This window comes from Fukomys damarensis, unplaced genomic scaffold, assembly GCF_012274545.1.
Source record: "Fukomys damarensis isolate Sample0158 unplaced genomic scaffold, DMR_v1.0_HiC HiC_scaffold_8, whole genome shotgun sequence".
Lineage (NCBI taxonomy): Eukaryota > Metazoa > Chordata > Mammalia > Rodentia > Bathyergidae > Fukomys > Fukomys damarensis.
In genome coordinates, this window is record NW_022900920.1 from 2,871,076 (window position 1) to 2,893,384 (window position 22,309).

At 44.4% G+C, this 22,309-nt stretch overlaps 1 long non-coding RNA gene across 2 annotated transcripts in view; it reads left to right on the top strand.

Annotated features, from left to right (window-relative positions):
• The first annotated feature begins 6 nt into the window (after positions 1–6).
• The window catches only part of LOC104872295, a 33,245-nt gene continuing 10,942 nt past the window's right edge, over positions 7–22,309 (top strand). For both annotated transcript variants that reach the window (XR_004516273.1, XR_783115.3), the window contains exon 1: positions 7–110. This is a non-coding gene — a long non-coding RNA (uncharacterized LOC104872295). The remainder of the gene's footprint in view (positions 111–22,309) is intronic.

Genomic DNA, 22,309 nt, shown 5'->3' on the forward strand with positions numbered 1-22,309 from the left:
CTCCTCTCACAAGGGCTGTCCCGCTCATCAAGCGCGGTGAACACGCTCAGCAGAAGAGCTGCTTTCAGAGTCCCAGGACCGGGCCCCTCTCGTGGAGCTGCTGTCTCAGGGTTCGTATCCCACGAGCTTGTCGCCCAGATCAGTGTGGGCGCCCTTCTTGGGAGGTGAAGTCGGAGTGAGCCGTTGTGCTGTTTATCCACTGCCCTCGTCCCCAGAGTTTACTGACTGCTACCTGGGGGCGAAGCTCTGTTCTTCCTATTTGCTGTTGGGAACTCTCAGCCCCCACTGGACGTGACTTGCTCCCATGGGTGATAAACAGTGAACAAGAGAACTTAAATTCTCCATTATACCGTTATATAAAGTTGCATGAGGCGGGCCAAGCTCTTGTCAGGCTTCTGAGGGAGGATGTGGAGGAGGATGTGGGGGGAGGGTAGGAGGCAGAATAAAACAAATGTGGAAATGTCTGAGAGGGGAGCCCCACCAGATGAGTGAGCACCCAGTGGCTGAACTCCACACCAGCCCCCAGTGTCTTTCCCACAGTCCCGGTCCCTCTCAGTGCCTGCTCTCTGTAAAATAGGCGGAGGACTCCAGCCTCTCAGCTTGCTCCCTGGTTCCGTGGTGCCCTAGTGTCCATCTAAAGGCTCCTTCATTCAGCAAGCCTTTATTGATTTTCTCCTCTGTCCTAGACAGGATGCTGGAGTGTTACAGTTTTGGGGGGCAGACTCCCAGGGTGGTGGTGGGGGAAAGGTAGACTAGCAAGAAAAACTGAGTGTGATAAGTACCAGATGGCTAGGTGGATCTTGGGGACCCTGCTTCTGGGGAACTGCCATCCATCCCTGGACGCCCAGATCTAAGATGTCCCCACACTGCCCCTGCCCCACCCCAGCTGGGCCCAAAACATTCCTAGTGATGAATCAATAGGAAAGAATGCTCCAAGCTTTGGGTCAGTGGTAGCAGCAGCAGCCCAGCTCCTCCCCCGAGGACAATGAGGCAGCTGTGGACTGGGGGTGCCAGGTATTCTGGAACCCCTCCCTGTGCCCAACCACCTCTCATGCTGAGCCAGGAGCAACACAGAGGGCTGCTGCCAGTCACCCACCCAGGCCTGGCCGCCCAGAACTAAAAATACCCTGGAGCTCAGGGGCTGGCACCAGGTAGAGCCCAGGGGATGAATGGATTTTGCCCGGAACTCCTTTAATTTGCAAGACTGCAAGGAAGCCAAGGCTGGGGAGCAGTGGAGGAAATCTCCAAGGGGTCTGCTATGAGCCCCTTTCTTTGAGAAGTGAGGGCTGGGTCCTAGGCCCTGCCCCATGACTTAGTGGCTGGACATTCTCAGTCCCCACCTCCTCATCCTTAATGCTGTTGCAGGGATTAAGGGGTTCAAACAGAGCAACTCAGTTCATTTCAGCCAGCATTGACTGGATTGCAACTGCCATTTCTTCCCTGTGCTGAACATGCATATAGGGCTTCTGACCAGCACCTATGACCCTCTGCTGCACTCTTTACCTATAGGTCTATGTCCCTTGACCTCCTTATTTATCCCTAAACCCAGATTCCCTCACAGGGCCTGGCACATAGAAAGCAATAAATGCTTGTGGATCAAATAAATGGGCCTAGAGTGCTCAGGTCCCTGGGCTGGTTCAGAGAGGCACAGAGAGCCAGATATAATCCTGTGCTATCCTCAAGGAGTTTGCAAGATATTGGGAAGTCACCCACAATCCACCATCAGCAGGAGGCAACCGGCATCATCAAGGCTAGCAAGTACAGGGCAGATGCTCTGTGTGTTCTCTCATTTAATCCTTGCACAAACCCCCTTAGATCACAGATGATAAAATGGATGCGCAGAGGTGAAACAGTGTGACCAAACTCACATAGCTGTTGTCTGTAGAGAGTAGTTTATGTAAACTGGAGCAGAAGCACAGGGCTGTGAGGGTGCGGAGAAGCGAGCTTTGCAGTGGGAGTGCTGTGAGCCTGGAAGGATGCATCTGCTGCCCAGGCAGGGAGTAGGAGATGAGTGGGCAGGAATAACACTTTTCAGTGCTTTGGAAGCCCTGGTGCACCGTGCCAGCATCAGGAATGATCATAGCTCCCCTCATCCTTCTGCTGGGCCCCAGGGACCTGGGCTTTGAGCACCACCATCTATCCAGCCCTGCCCAGGGAGAAGTGCTAACAAGAATCTATCACTACAGGATACTCTTCAACCTCACCCACTCACACTAGGGCCTCTGTCTTCCTCCTATGTGGAAAGGCCAGAACTCCCTGCAGAAACCTCTCCTGCAGTGGTCCTGGCAGAATAGCCAGTGTCTTGGCCTCTGGAGGCCTCTTGAGGCTCACCTCCTTTGAGACTCATGCTGAGGAAGTTGAAAAGCTTGAACAGCTGGGATAGCTTGAGTTCCAGATCTAACTGAACTGTGTAGCCTCAGGCAAGTGTCTACACAAAAATTTTGCAAATTTTGTTTTTGTAATAGGTAATGTTGCCTTCTCCTTTCTTCTTCTGGCAAAACTTCAGAAAAGTTTTCACTGCTCAGTAGCGCTTGGAGTTGGATAGTTTCACCCCAAAAGTTGCAGAGCCCAGGCCAAGGATCAAAGAGCCCCATACCATACACAGGTCTAAGTATTGAAAAGTCATAAACAAGACTAACTTGCTATTAAACAAAACATGGTCTATCTTCCTACCTTGGAAACACCTGGAAGGTTAGGTCTGAACTCAGAATTTTCTGTTCCTTGAAATTTTGCATAGAGCAAGTCATCACAGGCACCTTTTTCTAAGCCTCAAGGCCCTATGTGACCCTCAGTTCCATCCCACACAGTAAGGGGCCTTCAGGTGTGACATATAGCACCCAAGCTCTGTGCATACCTCCCGCACAGAGCTGTCCTGGGGTACCTGTGCCCACAAGCCTGCTCTGGAGGCACAGACTCTGGAGGTTGGGCCACTTGGGCAGGGAGTTCCTAAAGCATGAGTTTGGGGATGGGTGGGGCTCCAGAGGAGACATCCTCATACCCCTGTACTCCTTGCCCTGGGACAAGGGTGATGCCCTCTGAGACGTGGAGGACCAGAGCAGGGACAGGGTCCCCAGGTCTAAGGGCAGCAGGAAGGTTGGATTGTGTGTACAGGGGGCAGGAGTCTGTGACATGAAGTGGGGATGTGGCTCAAAGGCGGTTTCCGGGGGATGGTAGGAGTGCCAAATTATTCAGCTCCCTTAGGGCCCCACAGGATGCTGTGGGGATGAAAGAGGGTCAGAGCTGCCTCTAGGGACAAGATGAAGAGACCTTTGATCTGGAGTTAAATTGAAGATGTCAGGTAGAGAGGGCTGAAGAGAGAAAGCTAGAAGCCCAGGACACAGGATGGAGTAGGAGCACTGCTTAGAGAGTGTGGGCCATTAGCCCCAGAGCCAGGTGTATGGCATCTTACTCTGGCAGGTGGAGGCCCACAGCAATCTGAGGAGGGTGAGGTGAGTTAGGGTCAGGCTATAGGAACGGATCTTTCTGGACACTGTTGAGCTGGGCTCAAACTCCGCATAGTCATGCCTTTTCTTGGTGGGGGGACTGGAAAGTAGGTTAGATTACGGGGACAGGAAGAAGTGTACTAAGTTGCAAGCTGCTACAAGCAGGGAACAGATCCAATCTCCCCCATTTTCACTTCTGCCTCCATAAATGGGATTCCCAGTCCAAAAGACTGAGTTCCCAGAGTTCAGCCTTTGATTTGGTACCAATAATGTAATGCTCCTCTCTTCCACAGAACCTCCCCTTCCGCAGGAAGATGCATGCTCTCACGTTACCCACCTTCTCATGCTTAACTCCCTCTGGAGTTAACTCACCACCACCATCACCATTCCCCTCACTTCCTCCTTCCTCCCCGCTCCCAGACCCCTTACTACCCTTACTCCCTCCTTTTGTCCCCCCTGACTTCGTCACACACTCTCTTAAACTCCCCTCCAGTTCTCTTGGTGATATCTTCCCCTTCCATTCCTTTCTACCCCTCCAGTGTCACTTGCAACCCACCCCCCTTCATGTCTCTGCAGCTAAATACAGGTGCAGCGCCTGCACAAGAAAATTAAAGTCATAAATTCTGGTGGGTGGGGGCAATAGTGAACAAAGACTGTGTCATAGACTTGAAGTCCCTGAGGTCCCCTTGGGTGACCTTCTCATCCTCCAGTAATTGAACCCTTTTTTCCTCAAACAGCACCAGACAGGTTAAATTAAAACACATTTCTTATTCCATAGTATTTTCCTGAGTCTTTTACAGCAACAAGCATAGTAATTACACTGCTTTTTCGAGTCTCCCGAGGCAGATAAAGTTAACAGGGCTTAGTGATCTAGCCTGGGAACTTCAAAGTTTGCATGATGCCTTCCATAGCTCAGAGAATCTTCTGGGAGATTTCTGGCTCCTTTGAGAAAATTATGGACTGTTAGGACCCACTCCCAGCCCTGGATCCATGGCTTATGAATTACCTCTGAAATTAATTGAGATATTCAGTGGGAAATATGAGTCCAGGAACAGAAGTATTGAACAAAAAGTGCTACATGTAACTCTAACATGGATAGCTTCAGTTTTACATTCATTTGAATTGGACCTTTGCAATATAGACCTTTGCAAATATTTTAAAGTTTCTTTAGGAGGAATTGCTTTTATCTTCCCAGCTAGAATATAAGATTCTTTAAGGTTAAGCAAGACTAATTCTGAATTTTTGTGTAATCAGCCCATATTGGGTTTCTAAGGACCAGGAGGGGGCAGTGAGGAGCTGTCTGGATGGGAATTTGCCTTTCCTGGCCTCCTAGGGGATGGAGAGGAAGACTTTTGAGGACTTCTAGGACGGAAGTCAAGGGAGACACCTGTATCAAGCAGTACCTTAGCCAGTATCAGCCCAAGAGAGCTGGGAGTTTGCACAGCCACTAGCATCAAAGGGTAATATAATGTCAAATCAGGGCTGAACCAGTAGTCAGGCCAGTGGGCAAAAGGTAGAGCGACAAGCTTCACCAGCAGCCAGAGCTAAATCTGATAGGTTACCCAGATAATGCCAGACAGAGCAGGAGGTACAACTGGCAGCCTCGAGCTGTACCCCAGCTGCTCTCCAAGTGTGGTCCTGGACTCGAAACATCAGCATCACAGGGGAATGTGTTAGAAATGCCAATTATAAGGCTCCATCCCAGCTCCACAGAATCAGAAACTCGGGGGATGGAGCCTAGCACCTATGTTCCAACAAGTCTTCCAGGTAATTCTATGCTTGCTAACATCGAAGAACTGTATCTCTCTAGGCCACACCCTTGGAAAATGTTTACTCTGACAAAATTTAGAGCCCTGTGGATTGTTTTTGTTTTCCACCTTGGAGTCCCAGACCTACCTGGTGGGCTCAGCCCTCTTGGGGGGGGTCTTGCATTCTGAGAGGTCTCCTCCATAAAGGATGGGCTGAGTCTTTGAGGATCACAGCTTTCTACACCCCAGTTATACCTAAGTGGATTTCAATCTCTTCATGGTGAGGGAGTGGGACATATCTTCTGTCCTACTCAGAGTTTACAATGATCTCCATATCCTCAAAGACTTCATCATGTATTGGTGGTAGTAGGGATCCTCATCATTGATCCCAGAGAGCCCTGCCTTTCTTGGGCCAGGCATAGGCAGTCAGGCCAACATCTAGATTCTGTCAGAATCTGCTTGATGACTGGAAATTCAGCATCTGTTCAACACCATAATAAGAATTGATGCCGTTGTGAACATCGGGCTTAAGTCTGAGATCTTCCTGGAGACTAGCTGGTCAACAAATGTCATTGATTCCAACCAGCTCTTGACAGGTACAGGACCCTGGAGCCTGTTCCAAAGACCCTCCTTTCTCTCTGACTTGGTCCTGACTTTCCCTGCTCACAGTTGACCCAGAGTTGCAGGATTAATTCTTAGTCTTGGACCATTCTGGATATTCCAGTGGCCAAAGAAGAGTTAAAAAGCTGCAAGGTTATTATTTATTTATTTTTTTTACAAAAGGAAACTGCCTAGAAAGGACAAGAAAAGCTTCATTTCCTAGCCATTAACCGAAAACCACTTTTCTTAGGACAGCTTGACCTCTAATGTGTTGACTGAACTATCCAGAAAGTAAAAGTAGATGAACGATGTCTCTTTTTAGCAGTGAGTGCTAGTAAACAAGGTGGGAGAGAAGGAATTCCACCAACATATCAGCAGAAACTTAACTTCTGAGGGGAAATAATTTCCTGTGTTCATTACCAATTAATGAGCATAAGCTTCTGCCCTCCAGCACTCTTTGAATTATTGTCACTGTGGTAAGATAGTGTGACGGGAACTTAGTGGAACGCCTTAAATCTTTGGCAAGGATTTGTAAATCAGAGCTAATAAGTGAATGTGCCTCATTCAAGTTGGATTGTTGCTCTGTATTACACCCTGGCACGGATCCATTGTATTTGTAGAGACAGCACCTTGCTAGGCACTGTGGGGAATCAGAGGCAAAGACTTAGTTCCTGCCCTCAGTCTAAAGTCTGCCAGGTTGTGAACTGGACTCATGTCATTATATGAAAAATAGGAATCACAGCAGTTAATCACATCTGTTTGTATAGGTGAGATCATTCATTTACTTATTTATTCAGTGGATATTTATTGAGTACCTATTATTTATTTAGCCACTTTGGGGGTCTTTTTAAAAAGTTTTAAATTTTTTCTTAGTACATGTTTGCATGACATAATGATTACATTCCTCATGGGGAGCTGGTACATGTACATGGGAAAAGAAAATATAACTCAAATTTCCCAGCTCCAGAGTGTTGCCAGGGGCACAGAAATAATTAAAAGCCACACTTTCAAAACCTGTGTCTCTGTTATTCAGGTCGCATCTCCAGCACCATGCTCCACCCCCCACCAGTAATCAGGTTCTCTTCAGTTTACATCTGGGAGTTTTCAGGGAGTGGCCAATAGGTACCTGTAAATAGGGTGTGAGTTACTGTTAGATTGCAGCACTTCTATAATCTTTCACCCCAGGTTAGCTTGTGCGCGTCCGTGCGCTCTCGCGCGCGCACACACACACACACACACACACACACACACACACAAAAACACTGATGTTCATTACCTCAGAAGCTTCTTAGAAAAACTCTTCAAGTCTTAGTAGCTAGTCTCCACTTCCAGAAAGCTAAGGCCCAGGCCAGAAGTGCTAGTTTCGGTGTTCCTAAAGCTGCCACCTCTCCAGGCACAGGACTGTGCTACCTTCCTCAGAAGAGAGGAAAGTCCTGCCCACTTTGCTGTCATGTGTCACCTTCTCTCTATCCGGTTCCACTAATCCTTGCTTTGCCTCTTCCCCAGTACCATGCTGTGTGATCATAGCTTTATAATAACTCTCACATTAGATAATGTGAACCCACCAACTTGAGTTTTGGTTCCTTTTCAAAATGTGTTGGTTATTATAGTTCCTTTGTATTTCTACATGCCTTTTAGAACCAGCTTATTATTTCTGTTTTTTTTTAATTGTGGCAAATTTTTAATTGGAATTACACTAAACTCACAGATCAACTTGAGGAGAGATGCCATTTTAAGAAAACTGAGCTTTCTGATGCATGAGCAAAGTATAGTTCTGTATAGTTCTTCAATTATGTTGGTCTTCTCTGATTTCTTTAATCAGTGACTTGCAGTTGTCAGCATAGAATTCTATACATGACAATCTTTTGGTAATATGGTAAGTGGTTTTTAATATTTTAAAAACAATTTCTTGCTAGTCATTGGTAGTATATAAAATACAATCAATTTTTATACATTGGTCTTGCATCTTGTGAAATTGCTCAACTTGCTTCTGGTGGCTTGTATATTACTTGGACTTTTGTCTATAGAAAAGTATGTCATACATGAATAGATACAGGTTTTTGTTTTTTTTTTACTTTTCCAATCTTTCTTTTTCTTGCTCTGTTGCACTCTCTGGGATGTCAAGTATGAAGATGACGAGGAGAAAAGAGGCTGAGCAGCTTTGACTTGTTCTCAATCTTCAGGGAAGCACTCACTTTTCACCATTGAATATTATATTATGTGCAGGTCCATTCTCACCTAAATTTATTCATACCATTACCTTATTATCCTTTGATGTCTACAAGATTTGTAGTGATGACCCTTGCTTCATTTCTGATATTTATAATTTGTACCTTCTCTGTCTTGATTGCTTCCCGCCATGGTAATTGGGTATTGAACTCAGGACCTTCACACTGAGCTACAATCCTCGGCTCTTTTTTATTTTTTATTTTGAGTCAGGGTTTTGCTAAGCTGCTAAGTTGTCCAAGCTGAGCACAAACTTGCAATCCTCCTGCTTCAGTTTCCCAGAGTGCTGGGGTTACAGGTATGTCCCACCACACCTAGAATAGTCAATTTTACCGGAAAGCTTTTTGTTTTATTGATTTTTCTCTATTTCTGTGTTTTCAATCTCACTGACTTCTGCTCTTATTCATTATTTTCTCCTTCTGCTTTATTTGTGCTTATTTTATTCTTTTCCTAGGTTCTTGAGGTGGGAAATTATATTATTGGTTTGAAATTTTTCCTCATTCCTAATGTAAGCATTTAGTGCTATAAATTTTCCTCCTAGTGCTGCTTTATTTTCCCACAATAGTCCCACAATTTTTGATATGTTGTAGTTTCATTTTCATTCAGTGCAGTCATTTTTAATCCCCCTTGAGACTCCCTTTGTGGTCCATGAATTGTTTCAAAGTGTATTGTTTAATTTCTAAATTGTACTTATTTTATTGATTTGCTTGATTCTGTTGTGGTCAGGTAACACAGTGTGTGATTTAAATTTTTAAAAATTTATTAAGGTTTGTTTTCTAGTTCAAGATATGGTCTAACTGGATATATTCCTTTTTTTTGGTAATCGAACTCAGTCCTTGTGCTTGCAAGACAGTCACAAGAACCACTGAGCTAAATCCCCGGCCCTAACTGGGTATATTTTAAGGACACTTGAAAACAATGTGCATTCTACTGGTGGTTAGTGGTGGGTCAAGTTCTGTAACCCGCTGATGTTCTGTCTAGTTGTTCTGCCAATCGTTAAAAGGGGAGAGTTAATGTCTCCAATCATAATTGTAGATTTATCTAGTTTTCTTTCAGTTTTGTCTTCCCATGTTTTGCAGCTGTGTTGTCTTTGTGTACATGTTTAGTGTTGTTTGTACTTACATGTTGAGGGTTGCTAGGACCTTTTCTTACTGGTTGTTACGGTTTGGGTCTAGATGTCCCCCCAAAGCTCCATGTGGTCATAGGCTAGATCTAGAGTGTGTGAAGCTGGAATTGATTCATGGTGCAATGCTAGGCTCAAGGGCAAATAGGCTAGATCTAGAGTGTGTGAAGCTGGAATTGATTCATGGTGCAATGCTAGGCTCAAGGGCACGAGGATTAAGGGTGTGAGTGCTGCCCACCCTAAGTGGTCTGAATAAGATAAAAGGAGCGGGGAGACGCTGTTAACTGCACCTTGTTGCCTTTACTTCCTTGTGTGCACCATGTTGTTTCCCTTCTGCAGTGCCTGTTTGCCATTCCTGCCTTGGAATCAGCTGATTATGGACTGAGACTGTTACAAACTCTAAGCCAAATAAACCCCCTCCCCTTTAACTTTTAGTGTCAGGTGTTTTGTCTCAGCAATAAGAGAAAAGTACTGACACACTGGGTAAGGCCTCTCTCTGTGTCTGGTCATTATCTTTGCTCTGAAGTAAACTTTACCCAATATTAATATGACCATACCTGCTTTCTTCTTTTGATTTATGCTAGCGAATATCTTTTTTTATCCTTTACTTCTGTATTGTTATATTTGAAGTGATTTTCTTAAAGACATAATGTAATTGAGTCATTTTTTAAATCTACTCTTTCAATATTTATATATTAATTGATATATTTATACCATTTACTTTTTTTTTGCAGGGTACAGGGGTTCGAACTCAGGACCTTGCACTTACGAGGGAGGAGCAACACCACTGAGCTAAATCCCTGGCTACTTTGTTTTTAGTATGAGAGATTCAACCCAGGGATTTTGCACTGAGTCACATACTCAGGCTTATTTTTTAAATTTTGAGACAGGGTCTCACTAAGTCACTGCGTTGCCAAGGTGGGGCTCAAACTTGTGAACTTCTTGCCTCATCCTTCCAAGTGGTGGGATTACAGACATGGGCTACCACACCCGATTCAGACCATTTATATTTAATGTAATTATTGGTATATCAGTGCTTAAATTTGCCATTATATTTTTCTTTTTGCTTTTTCTGTCTTGTTTCTCTATTTTGTTTTTCCTGCATTTGTGGGCTACTTGAATATTTTTTAGAATTCCACTCTGATTAACCTATGGTTTTTGCATGTATCTGTTTATAATCTTTTGTAGTGGTTTCTCTCCGCACCCGCATTTATCACTATCAGGTAGTGCCATTTTCTCACTTAGAGTGGATTCTGGAAGGCTTACGTCTCTACAACTATTCTCTCATTTTTAATATAATTGTCTTGGGTATTAATGATTTAATCAAACTGTGCTGTAATTTTTGCTTTGACCGTCAATTGCAATTTAGAAAAACCAAAAACAAAGGAGAAATGGTTATTTACTCATCTCTTTACTTTTCTGTTTGTATTGTTTTTTCTTCCTTGTGTTTCAAAATTCATTCTTTCTATCTTTTCCTTTATATTTAGAGAATGTATGCTAGCTATTCTTTTAGGGCAGACCTCCTGGCAACAAACCTTCTCAATTTTCTTTCATTGGAAAATTTATTGACTATCCCCTTCATTCCTAAAGGATGTATTTTCTGAATATAGAACTCGGTGTTGACAGTTCTTTTCTTGAAACTTGACTGCTGTGCCATTTCTTCCTGGTTTCTGAAATCTGCTGATATTCAAATTTATTCGCCTCTACAGGTAAGGCATTATTTTACTCTTGCTGCTTTCTTATTTCTTTTCTCAGAAGTTTGAATATGATATATTTTGATATGAGTTTGTTTAGATTTATCCTGTTCAGGGTTTTTGTTCATCTTCTTGAATTTATAGGCTTATGCATTTTGCAAAATTTAGAAAATTTTTAGCCATTATTTCTTCAAGAACATTTTCAGTCCTTGAAAAAACTTTTTTTTTTTCCTGCTTCCAGGACTCCAATGACATGAATGATAAATATTAGATCTTTTTGGTATAATGCCACAGTTCCCTGAGGAACAAAGATTGTTTCTTTTCTAGTCTGTTTTCCCTGTGTTGTTCAGATTAGGTCATTTTTATTTTTCTGTCCTTGAATCTACTTGTTTTTTCCTCCATCCTTTCCATTTTACTCTGGAGGTAATCCATTAATATTTCACATTCTGTTTACTGCATTTTTCTTTTCTAAAATTTCTGTTTTGTTCTATGTATTTCAACTCAGAATAGAAGAAAGCACTTTTATTTCAACTTTGTGAAAGCAGAGGTCCAAGTTTCCTTCTATTTTATTCTGAAGAGTTTGTATAGGATTGGTATTGTGCTCTTAAACATTTGGTAGATTTTTTTCAGTGAATCATATGGGACAGAAGTTTTCTTTGTTGGAGGATTTTTATTAATTTCTTTAATATATCTAGGATTACTTGGGTTATCTATTTCTTACTGAGTTCAGTGGTTCATGATTTTTCAAAGAATCTGCCCATTTCACTTAAGCAGTCAAATTTTATAGGCATGTTTCGCTTTCCTTCATTTTAGGGTCTGTAGTGATAGTATTTTTTTCCTTCAGTTTTGGGGTTTGAACTCAAGGCCTTTACACTGAGCTAGATCCTCAGCCTTCTGTTTTTTATTATTTTTATTTTTGTGAGATGGGGGGGTTTCATTAAGTTACTAAGTTGTCCGGGTTGGTCTCAAACTTTCAGTCTTCCTGCCTCAGTCTTCCAGGATGCTAGGATTACAGTTATGTACCACTACATCTGTCTATTTTTTAAAAAATCAGTTTGTGTCTTCTCTCTTTTTTCTGCTCAGTCAGATTGAGGAAGACAAGCACCATCTCAGCTGCTGACTGGTACCCACTCAATGGGCTAGATCTCAATGGGTGATTCTCTTGCCTTCTGAGGGGTAGAGGATGCTTCTTCCAGCTCACAGAATTGTGGTGATTCTGAGAGTTCAATTCTCATACACATCCACTTCCATGTCCTATTCTAGAACTTAAGAGTCCGCTCCTTCCCTCTCTCAGGAACTTGACTTTAGCATAAGTACTGAAGTTGTACACCTAACAGTTTTGTTACCCTTATGATTAAATCCTGTGCCTAACCTTCAGCAGTCTGCCATATGGTTGTGGAGAATATGGGCTCTTGAAATCCTTTCAGGAAAGCTCAGGATTTATTAGTTCACATGCAAAAGTAAACGATCCAATTCCAGAATCACATCTGGTGCTGGCTAGGACCACTTTTGGTACCAGTGGAATTAGCTTGGATTCCTTTGAAGACAGTGCCTGAGACAAGTACTAGGGTGGACCAAGAAGAATGACACAGGCAAGGGACAAGAGCCAATCATAGTGTATTGAGCTGCTTCCCATAGTTGAGCAGCTGAGCTCTGTCTAATGAGGCCCTTTGGATGGATGCACCTAAAAACTGCCTAACAGATACTGCAGCTAGGCATCTATTTACTTACTTTTCTTCCATGTGTTTCCCTGTTTTGAAGGGCTGCCTGTGGGTCATTTCCCACTGGGGATATATAGCATGGAACATAGAAAGCATTGCTATACCTGTATGCTGTGAGTGTGGGATATGGCAGCCATACTCACAGCCTTTGAGCTACAGTATATTTTGACTTTGACCTACCATTGTGCCTGGATTTCTCCTAACATGATCCTAATTCTGCTGCTGTCTTAATTAACCAGGCTTCCTGAAGTGCCCCATCTCTCCATGAGATGCATCTTGCTTTTCTGAGGTGTTGATGTCCTGCCTGCCTATGACAAGGGTTGGAGGTTAGAGGAGGAGGCAGAGGCTGACTCTATTCCCAGACACCAACTGTATCAGTAGTTGAACAGTGGCTCCAAATAAGATGTGCTCAAATATTAACTCCTAGAATTTGTGAAGGTGACCTTTGGGTTTTTGCAGATATAATTAAGTGAAGGGTTTTGAAATGAGTTCATTCTATACTTAGGATGAGGCCTAAATCCAGTAATTGGTATCATTATAAGAGAAAGGAGAGAAATTTGAGCTACATGGACAAAAAAAGAAGGTCATATAAAAACAGAATCAGAGCTGGGAGTGATGCTTTCCCATGACAGAGAATTCCTAGAACCACAAGAAGCTGGAAAAGGCAAGGAAAGGTTCTGCCCTGGGTCCTTCAGACTGAAGGTGGCTCTACTGCACCTTAATTTTGGGCTTCTGGCTTCCAGACTGTGAGGAAATAAATTTCTATAGTTTTAACCACTTACCAGTACAATTATTTAAATACAGGATGACCAAAGATTGCATTTTTTCTGTTAATTTCATAAAATAACATAATAGGAAATATAAAATGACAATTTTATCAAATTTATTCAATACAAGAATTGGCTGGTTGAAACGAAACCTGCCAAAATGGTGCTCAGGGTAACTGTTAAGTGGTTAAGACGCCTAGTTTGTAGTAACCTTTTGTGGTAGCCCTAGGAAACTAGTGAAAAAGCCACAGAAGGAAATTTCTGTGTGAGTGGATCAAGTATTGCAAAGATAGAGCAATTGCCCTGTTGCTATGTGACCTCTGTTTGCTGGGGTGACATCACTTCTAGTCTGCAGTTGTCTGACCTCATGGGCTTCATCTCAGACACATCTGGAACTTGGCCATGTCTGAGGCCTTTATGTCCACTCAGTTTTACCTTGACTTCAGTTGTGCCTGAGGCCTCCATGCAGACCTGAAGTGGTTTAGTTGCCCAGGTCCAGCTGTATCAGAAGATGGGATACAACCTCAATACCCTTCATTTCTGAGACCTTTCGGACCATGGATTGGTTCGCTTGTGTAGTTTGAAAACAATGGAAACCATATTTGATTAAGTGAAACAAAAAAAGAATTTATTGGAAAGTTCTAGGAAAGGCTAAACAGTGAGGTTGATGGGGGCAGGCTACAGCTCAGGAGACCGGTTATTAGTCAGAAGTAAAAGGTAGTTGATTCAGGTTGCTGCAGTGAAATACCTCATCCCATCCCACTAGAGAAGGAGAGACTGGTCCAGGGAATGGGTGTGTGGGGCCTTGCTCAGCAGCAAGGGCATGGGGAGTAAACGGGGACACTCTGACAGTCTCTGCAAGGTACTAGGGGATGGTTCTATTGTTCCTCCTCTTGCCTCAGCTCCCCTCTCCGAACCACTGTTTTCCCACTCTTCTCCTCGTAAGAACCAGGGAGAGCCCCGCGTCACTGTTTTTTTTTATAACTTTAGAGGATGCCTGAGTCAGCCATGAGTGATAATTAGACTGTGATCGTTCTATTTAAGCACCTCGCTTAATCAATTACAATTGCCTATGCTGTCTCCTAGTATTGATTATAGAGTTCCTTGTTCTGAAAATCCTAAAATACACTCCTGGGACAGTGCCGCTGCCACTCTGATTCTCATAGACATATCAACGCCTTGTGCTGGAGCAGACCTTTCCATGTGGTTGCTCCAGATCCTTTCTCATCTTAATTGTTTCGTAAGACAGGACAGAATAACAGCTTCTTCTATTACTAATCTGCAACTAAGTACGAAGGAGCAGCTCAGTTAATGGGGCATACAGCTGTTCCCAGGTGGGAAGGATGGGGTTGACTGCTCCAGATGCCCTCTCAAATAGGACACAGGATATGGCCTAGAGATTAGCTGTGAACCATGTGAGGATGATAATTGAGGAGAGGTGACCCCGAGCAGACACTGAGCTACCCTATCTACCCATAATCATCATAGTGGGAAACAGCAGCTGAGGCTTGGCTGTGGCTCTAAGGAGGCAGGAAGGGCTGTGGGGGCTGTCCTAGGATTAGAAATGTGGGCAAGGGAGGAAGGGCTGAGGTCGATGGCAAGGAGACAAGTTACAGTGGTCCTCTATCTGACTGCAGATTCAAACAACCCTATGCCTCAGTCCTGTCCTAGACCTGTTGTACTAGAATTGCTGCCAGGAAGTTCTGGGCATCAGTACTTTTGAAGTTCCCAGCTGATCTTATTGCCCATCGAAAGCTGGGAATCACTGAATTAAAGAAGCCTTCTTAAATTGAGAGCCTGGAATTTGAAGGGTATCAGTGATGTCCAGGGAAGTTGTGTCTGTATAATTTTACAGGGAGAAAACTCCATTGTTTTAATCATGTTCTCAGCATGGCCTTACACAGTATACACAACTCTGAAGCAGAGTGGACAGGGTCTGCACTGGGGCTGTGGATGGAGGTGAGCTTTGGTCATTCTGAGGCCAGTGTTCCCCTGAAGTACTCTTGTCACTGTCCCCATAAAACAGGTGTCCCCTCTTAGCTCAGCAGCCAGATGGCCACTGCTAGTCTGCTGGGGGCGGGCAGACAGAACCACTCTCTTGTTAGCTGCATGAAACCAGCCCAGAGAGAGAATGACAAAATTTGGGATAGATGTGAGGGAACTAGCAATTTGTTTTAGGCTCACCTCATCTCAAATTCAGGTGACAGCAACCACTTCTAAACCCTGGAAGATCATGGCTCTCAAAGGATGGTTTCTAGATTAGCAGCTTCAGCATCACCTGAACTTTTTAGAAACAGCATTTACCAGGCCCTAATCCAAATCTCCTGAAGGATGCAGAGCTGGAAACTCTGAAGGAGCCCAGCATGTGTGTTCTAGCTCTGCAGGTCTGGTTCTCATGTACACCATAGCTATAAGGGAGTGAGTGCTCTTAATTTATGGGCAGGTTTGCTGTCTGAGGATGGGGACGGGGGGATCCAGTGGTGGATACAGTTCTGCACCACTCCTGAGAAGGGCCTGGCAAAGGCTGAGAATTGAAAGTGCTTTGAGATGCGTGGCTGGAGTGAGAGGAAGGACTAGGATGCCAGGTTAATGTACCGGTCAGAGAACCCTGATGCTGGGGTGGGAGGCAGGCTTTACCTTGTCTCAGACATACAGAGACTTTGTGTAGATAGCTAAGAACTGTTTCCTAGGTGTTCGGGAAGGGCAGGGCTGGAGATGTAATTAATCATCAGCAAGCAGGTTTGTCACCCAGGGAAAGTGCCAAGTGATGAGGAAGGGTGCCTGGGAGAGTCTCTGCATCCTTCAGGGTCCTTGGCACTGGGACAGTCACGCTGTGGCCTCTGATGTGCACAGAATGCACGCAGCAGTCCCTGAGGAGCTGACCCTCCCATAGGGAAGATGAGAGGGGCAGGCAGTTGAACAGTAACACGTGGTGGTGTTAGGGACCTTAGCACATGAATGTTTTGTGGGAGCAAAGGGTGGAGGGAGGCGTGAACACGGAGTGGTTCTCACAGAGGAGTGACCATCGTGGGGTTTGAGCTGATAGTTTTGTGGGAGAACATCTTCTACAGTCCTGGTTGCACCTTCCTACTCATGGGACTCATCCAGCGGGCAGAAAATTCCAGTTGGAACCTAAGGTCTATGGAAGGACCTAAGGGAGGGAATGCAGGAAAGGTAGGTGGAAGGCTGCGGAGAGGGAGCAGAAGCTGGCTTGCCTAATTTGCAGGCCTAGTGGTGTTGATCCAAACAAATGATGGGTTAAAAAGAGCAGTCTGGTAGCACAAACTGGACACACCTAAGTGGAGTGACTAGGTGGGAGGTTGTCCCGGGTGTGAAGTGATAGAGACCTTCTGTTAAGGTGTATGCATGTTAGTAAGATGCTAATGTCGGAGTTAATGGCCTGGTAATTGTTTAAAGTAGCGACCAGAAAAATGCTACCTACCCTACTGGGGATGATCTGCAAGCCTATTTGCTTCTTTTCTCTCAGTTCTTATCTTTGTTTCTGGCCAGGGAAGTGCTTGATAGATTCTGAATTACATATGTAAATAATGTGGTCAATAACCAGGAAAAACAGAGAATTTAAATGTTCCTCAGAAGAGAGGCAATTGAATAAACCATACTGTAGTCCTGTTACAGAATATGGTGCAGCAGAGAAAAACAATGAGGAAACCATGAAATTGTTTCTAGGCATGTTATAAAGTGCAAAAAGCAGGCTGGGGATTTAACTCAGTGGTGCTGCTGCCTACCTAGCAAGCCCAATTGTTTGATCCCAGGTACAAGAAAGAAAGAAAGAAAGGAAGGAAGGAAGGAAGGAAGGAAGGAAGGAAGGAAGGAAGGAAGGAAGGAAGAAAGTGCAAAAACAAGTACCAGACTAGGTATATACCTCAGTGGTACAGTGCTTTCTTTGGCATGTGGGGCTTCCTGAGTTTGATGTCCAACACCATGTGTGTGCATGTGCACATATACACAAGGCAGGTTACCCCCGCAAAGCAAGGAGAGTGTATTCCAAGTGCTTCTTGCCTCAAAATAAGAGTTAGATGAGACAAGCTAAAAACGGTGCCAAAAGTTTATTTGAAAAGTGAGGGATGAAGGAATAAGGGGGAAAATGGCTCTGCAGAGTGAACTGGAGCTGAACAAGAGAAATAAAGAGCAAAGGTTAGACTGCAACCTGGTTTAGAAGACACAGAGTAGGCTACCACGAAGAGTCATGGTAGCAGGCTCCTTATATGTCGTCTATATCTCCTGAGAGCCTACAAGAAGTTCCACACATGGGGTCCTGGGAATTATTTGTTGCTGTCCTGGGATCTTGTAAATGACAGGTCCTGCTTATTTCTCCAGCCAGCTTTACCACACCCTTCTTCCTATTTCAGAATAATACTTTTGATGTTAATACGGATTTTATATGCAAATGCATTTAAAAAAAAGATTTAGGAAGTTGCACAAGTCATGACTGACAGAACTTTCCTCCCAGGAAGAAAGTGAGCTTGGGTGGAGAGGAAGGAAAGGAAGATGTTTACTTTTGTGTGCTTTGTATGTGGTTTTTGTTCAATATTTTTAAGACAACAAACGTGTTCCTACATTACTTGCATAATAGAGATGACTTTAGGATTAGCTGTAGATGAGGGTGTGCTCAATTTTCTTGTGTAGTTGAGGGAATGGTATTAGTTGGTTATGCATGGCCAGGAGCAGGGTGGGCTGAAAACTGACTCCCTTAGAGTGATTCTCAATCCCAGTGTGCACCAGAATGACTAAGGTGCAGGTTAGAATGCAGATTCCAGGCCCCTGACAGCCGTACTGAAGTAGGATGGCAGAATATGACTCTGGCATGGGTTTCCCTACCACGTTCCTGGAGTTCCCACACCAAGGTGGCGGGAGCACTGTGTGGGACCATCGTCCTGAGAATATGCTCCTGGCGGGTAACTGTCACCCTTAACAACCATGCTTAGTTCATTGGGTTGGATGTTACTGCTCCTCTCAGGGGCCCTCACTTTCTGAGGGACAAGAGTAACAATTCAGACTTCCCTGGGCATGAAAAAAAAAAAGACCTGAGCTACCCACCGCAAGTTCTTAGTATTTATTTATTTTGGTACTGGGGATCAAACTCAGGACCTTGCTCTTGCCACAGGCAGGCACAGTGCCACTGAGCCACATCCTTGGCCCCCAAAATTCATTTTGAATTCTAAGCAAGTAGGGAAAAACCAGGATTAATTGAATATTTAATTCATGTTCATTAAGTCTAGAATATTGGTTTTAGTTCGAATTTATAACGATTGTATTTTTTATAGCTGCCCATATATTGCATATAGGCCCTTGGTTCCCTTCACACAGTAAAATGTTTGGTTATATTTATGCCCATTTTATAGGATTTGGGGCATAACTTGAGTATTTTAAATGATTGTAGAGACATCCAGCACATATTTATTTTTATGGCGTAATTGATTGAACAGTGTTAAATTTCCTGTTGAATCACTGCCGATCAGGCAAGCAACAACAGTTACAACCCTGTGCCTGTGGGAAACAAACAGTTTCACAACCACCATTTTATCATACAGTTTTCAGGAATCTGTCAAGGCATGTGTGACATGCCTTGTTCATTTACTAGGCAGGAGTGGAGGGTTGACTGTCCCTACCTCAAATCACCAGGGCAATGTCCACAAGCAAAGCCCTGCCGTTTAAGACCCAAGTTTAGATTCCTTGTAGGAAAAAGGGGCTGCAAGTGATGATCAGTCCAGGTGGAGGGAGGAGCATGCAGACCTCTTGCTCCTTTGTTCAGCCTCTCAGAAGGCTTTGCCCTGGACTAGGAGTGACTATTGCAGCAGCTATGAAGAGATCTAGAATTTCTGGTCTTCTACCGTACCCCAAGCTGACACGGAAGTCAGTTTGGATTTAGCGGAAGAGCTTGGGCAGAACTGGCTCTTCTTCCACAATAGCCCTTGCTTCTACTAAGTCAGTTTTGCTTAACTACATTTCTAGAGTGGATAAAGTAGGCTCTGCTGCTTCATGTAACAGTAAGAGAAGGAAGAGAGCTTAGAGATCTGAAGTCTGATGTTCTTTGAAGATTAAAAACATCCCCTCGCCAAACAATAAACAAACAAGCTAAAACACACTGTGTGCCAGACTTACCCTAAGGGCACAGGTGCTATCTCATTAAGCCCTCAGAATGGTCCCATGAGTGAGGCACTGTCATTATCCCCGTTACAGTTGAGAAAAATGAGACCAAGAGGAGTAACTTGTCTGAGGTCGTCAAGCCAGAGGGTGGCTTTTGAATGAGGTCTTCCTGATTCAAAGCTGAACTCTCTACTCTGGCTTGGGGAACTAACTCCTTGTTCATTACCTAGGGCGATGAAGAAGGGCAGGAGGCAAAGAAATGGTCCAGAGAGAAAGTTTAGAAACATAATGACAACTTTTTGGGGGCACTTTTGTCAAAATGGAGCTCTGTACTCGGGATCAAATCTGTTCTGTGGTCCACAAATCTGAGAACAGTTCTATGTGACTGAAAACATCTCTATTGCAAAGCAAAGCATTTTCAGACTTTGCATGACTACAAAGCAAATATCTTTTTCTCAATATTTCTGGAAGGGTTCTTGCTCTGGCATGGTCTAGAGGTTGCCACATGTGGTTCTCAAGCCTTTATTTAGAGCTTTTTCTAATCCTCACCTCAAAGCCCCTCCATGCAACACTTGAAATGCCACATGTCATGGCCTCATCGAACCTGTAAAAATCAATCTCAGGAGAAGCCTGCCCTTAGACACACAGTAGAGTTCTCACTAAGTCCCAGCTCTTCTGTGATGCAACCCAATCTCCTCTCCCAATGTGTGTGTTTCACCACATCCACCTACATATAGCTCCAGCCTAAGGTGCGTTTAGCCTTGAGCACTCATGGTGTTTTGGGGAAGTCCCACTGGCTCACTATCTCTCGGGTCCACCATCTAACTCAACCCTAGACTGAAGCTGTATTTTAGGTCTTTGGGTTTCCATCCTCTACCTTGGCAGGGATGAAGATGTTGTTTCCTGGTCAAAGTTAAAAAGAAAGTATCTATGTTTCTGGCAAGAATGCAAATAATTAAAGACACTTTGGAAAACACTTTGGCAATTTCTTATAAAATTAAACATACATTTACCATATGATCCAGCTCACTTGTGAATATTTTCTGTAAAGAAATAAAAACACGCATTTACTAAAAACCTTACATAAGTGTTTCTAGAAGCTCTATTCATAACTACACAAAGCCCTTCAAAATAACCCACCTCTCTTTCAATGGGATAGATAAATAAATGGTGGAGTCCATGGCTACTTAGATACAGGAGGAACAAACTACTGATACATGAAATGACCTGTGTGAGTCTCAAAGGCACAGTGCAAAATGGAAGGAGCCAGTCTCAAAGGTTACAGACTGTGTTATTTTTATAGGAATTCTGGAAAAGGCAAAGGCATAATGATGGAGAAGAGATTGGAGGTGGCCAGGGTTTGTGGGTGGGGAAGAGGGTAGGTTTGACTTTTTTTTTTGGTACTGGGGATTGAACTCAGGACCTTGCACTTGTGAGGCAGGCGCCAAAACCACTGAGCTAAATCCCTGGCCCAGGTTTGAGGTTTTTTGGGGCAACGAGACTGCATGTGTATTGATTGTGGTGGGGGAGGGTGTATGGCTTTGTTCAGTGGTGGGGTGCTGACCTGCTAGCTGCTACAAATTAACTACCATTCATTTACCCTGCCCCCCAATTACCAGATGGTGATCCAAGTAGCAGCAGGGCGGGGGGTGCCGCTCAGCAAGAGCGCTTGCCTAGCATGTGCAGTGCCCTGGGTTCTGTCCCAGCAGTGTAAAAACAAAAGCCAAATAAGTGCCCTTGTGAAATTTTACACCTAAAATAAAATGTTAAAACCCAAAAGGAAAAGATCCATCTCTTCCAAAGCAATCTAGCAGCCACAGTCCCGGGGATTTCAAAGAAGGGCCAGTCATTGAGAACCCTGCCTATCTCTTCTGCTGCAGACCAGAGGGACGAAGCCTGTTGGGGGCTCCAGCTCTGGCACAGTAGGCCATCAACTGCTCCCTAGCTCAGGAGGAACACCTACCTGCAGACATCCCACTTCATCTTTCAGAGCAGGGAAGGGACTTTGGCCTCGAGATTTTCTCTTTATTCTGTTTTTTTGACAGTCTCACTGTTGTTCAGGTGGCCTTGAACTCAGTTATGTAGCCCAGGCTGACCTCCAGTCTTTGAGACGTTTCAAGTCCATGGGGATGCTGGGGAGCCACTAGGTGACTCTGGGGACAAAGTAAGTCACAAACTCCTTGGAGCTGTGCTCTACTTCCTGGGATTCCAGACAAAGGAAACCCATCTTCTTCTTCCTCCCCAGTTTATACACCAACTCTCAGTCACTCCACCCTGTTACTGTACTAGGAAAAGCCTCCGGAAGCAAATTAGCCTGAGTTGGCCCAGCTAGGCAGGAGCCGTGGAAGGTAGGCAGGAATAAGGGGAGATACTGGGAAGGGGAGCCTGGTGTGCCAGTTCCTGTATTGGTAGTGCTTCTGGCCTTGTTTGGTGCTTCTCACCTGTTGGTGAGGCTGGGAGCTCTGTGGATGACCCACATGCTGTGGGATTGTATCAGAAGGCAGGAGGAAAAAAGGCTAAGGTGGCGGCTTTAACCACTTTGTGATTTCAAGGGGGGAATTCTTGGAGTGGCAGCCTGTGGTATGAGTAACTGGCAAAGTCTTGGGGCAGAGGTGTGCTGTCCTGGGCGGGTCTGGGGCTGCCAACCTCAGCTGCCAGTACTTTTCCCCACTTACTCACCAGGCTCAAAAACAACCCCACCCTTTGTGGTGAAGTTTGCCCTGAATTTTTCACCTTTGGGCTCTTATGCCAAGGAAGAAATACCAACCAAAGAGGAAGGTTTGACCAAGTTCAAAGGGAAGGGCTCAGGGAATGGAAAGTCCTTTGAAACCTGGCTTGGATGGTGACTGCCTGACCCAGATTTTTCCTTTTCAAAAATA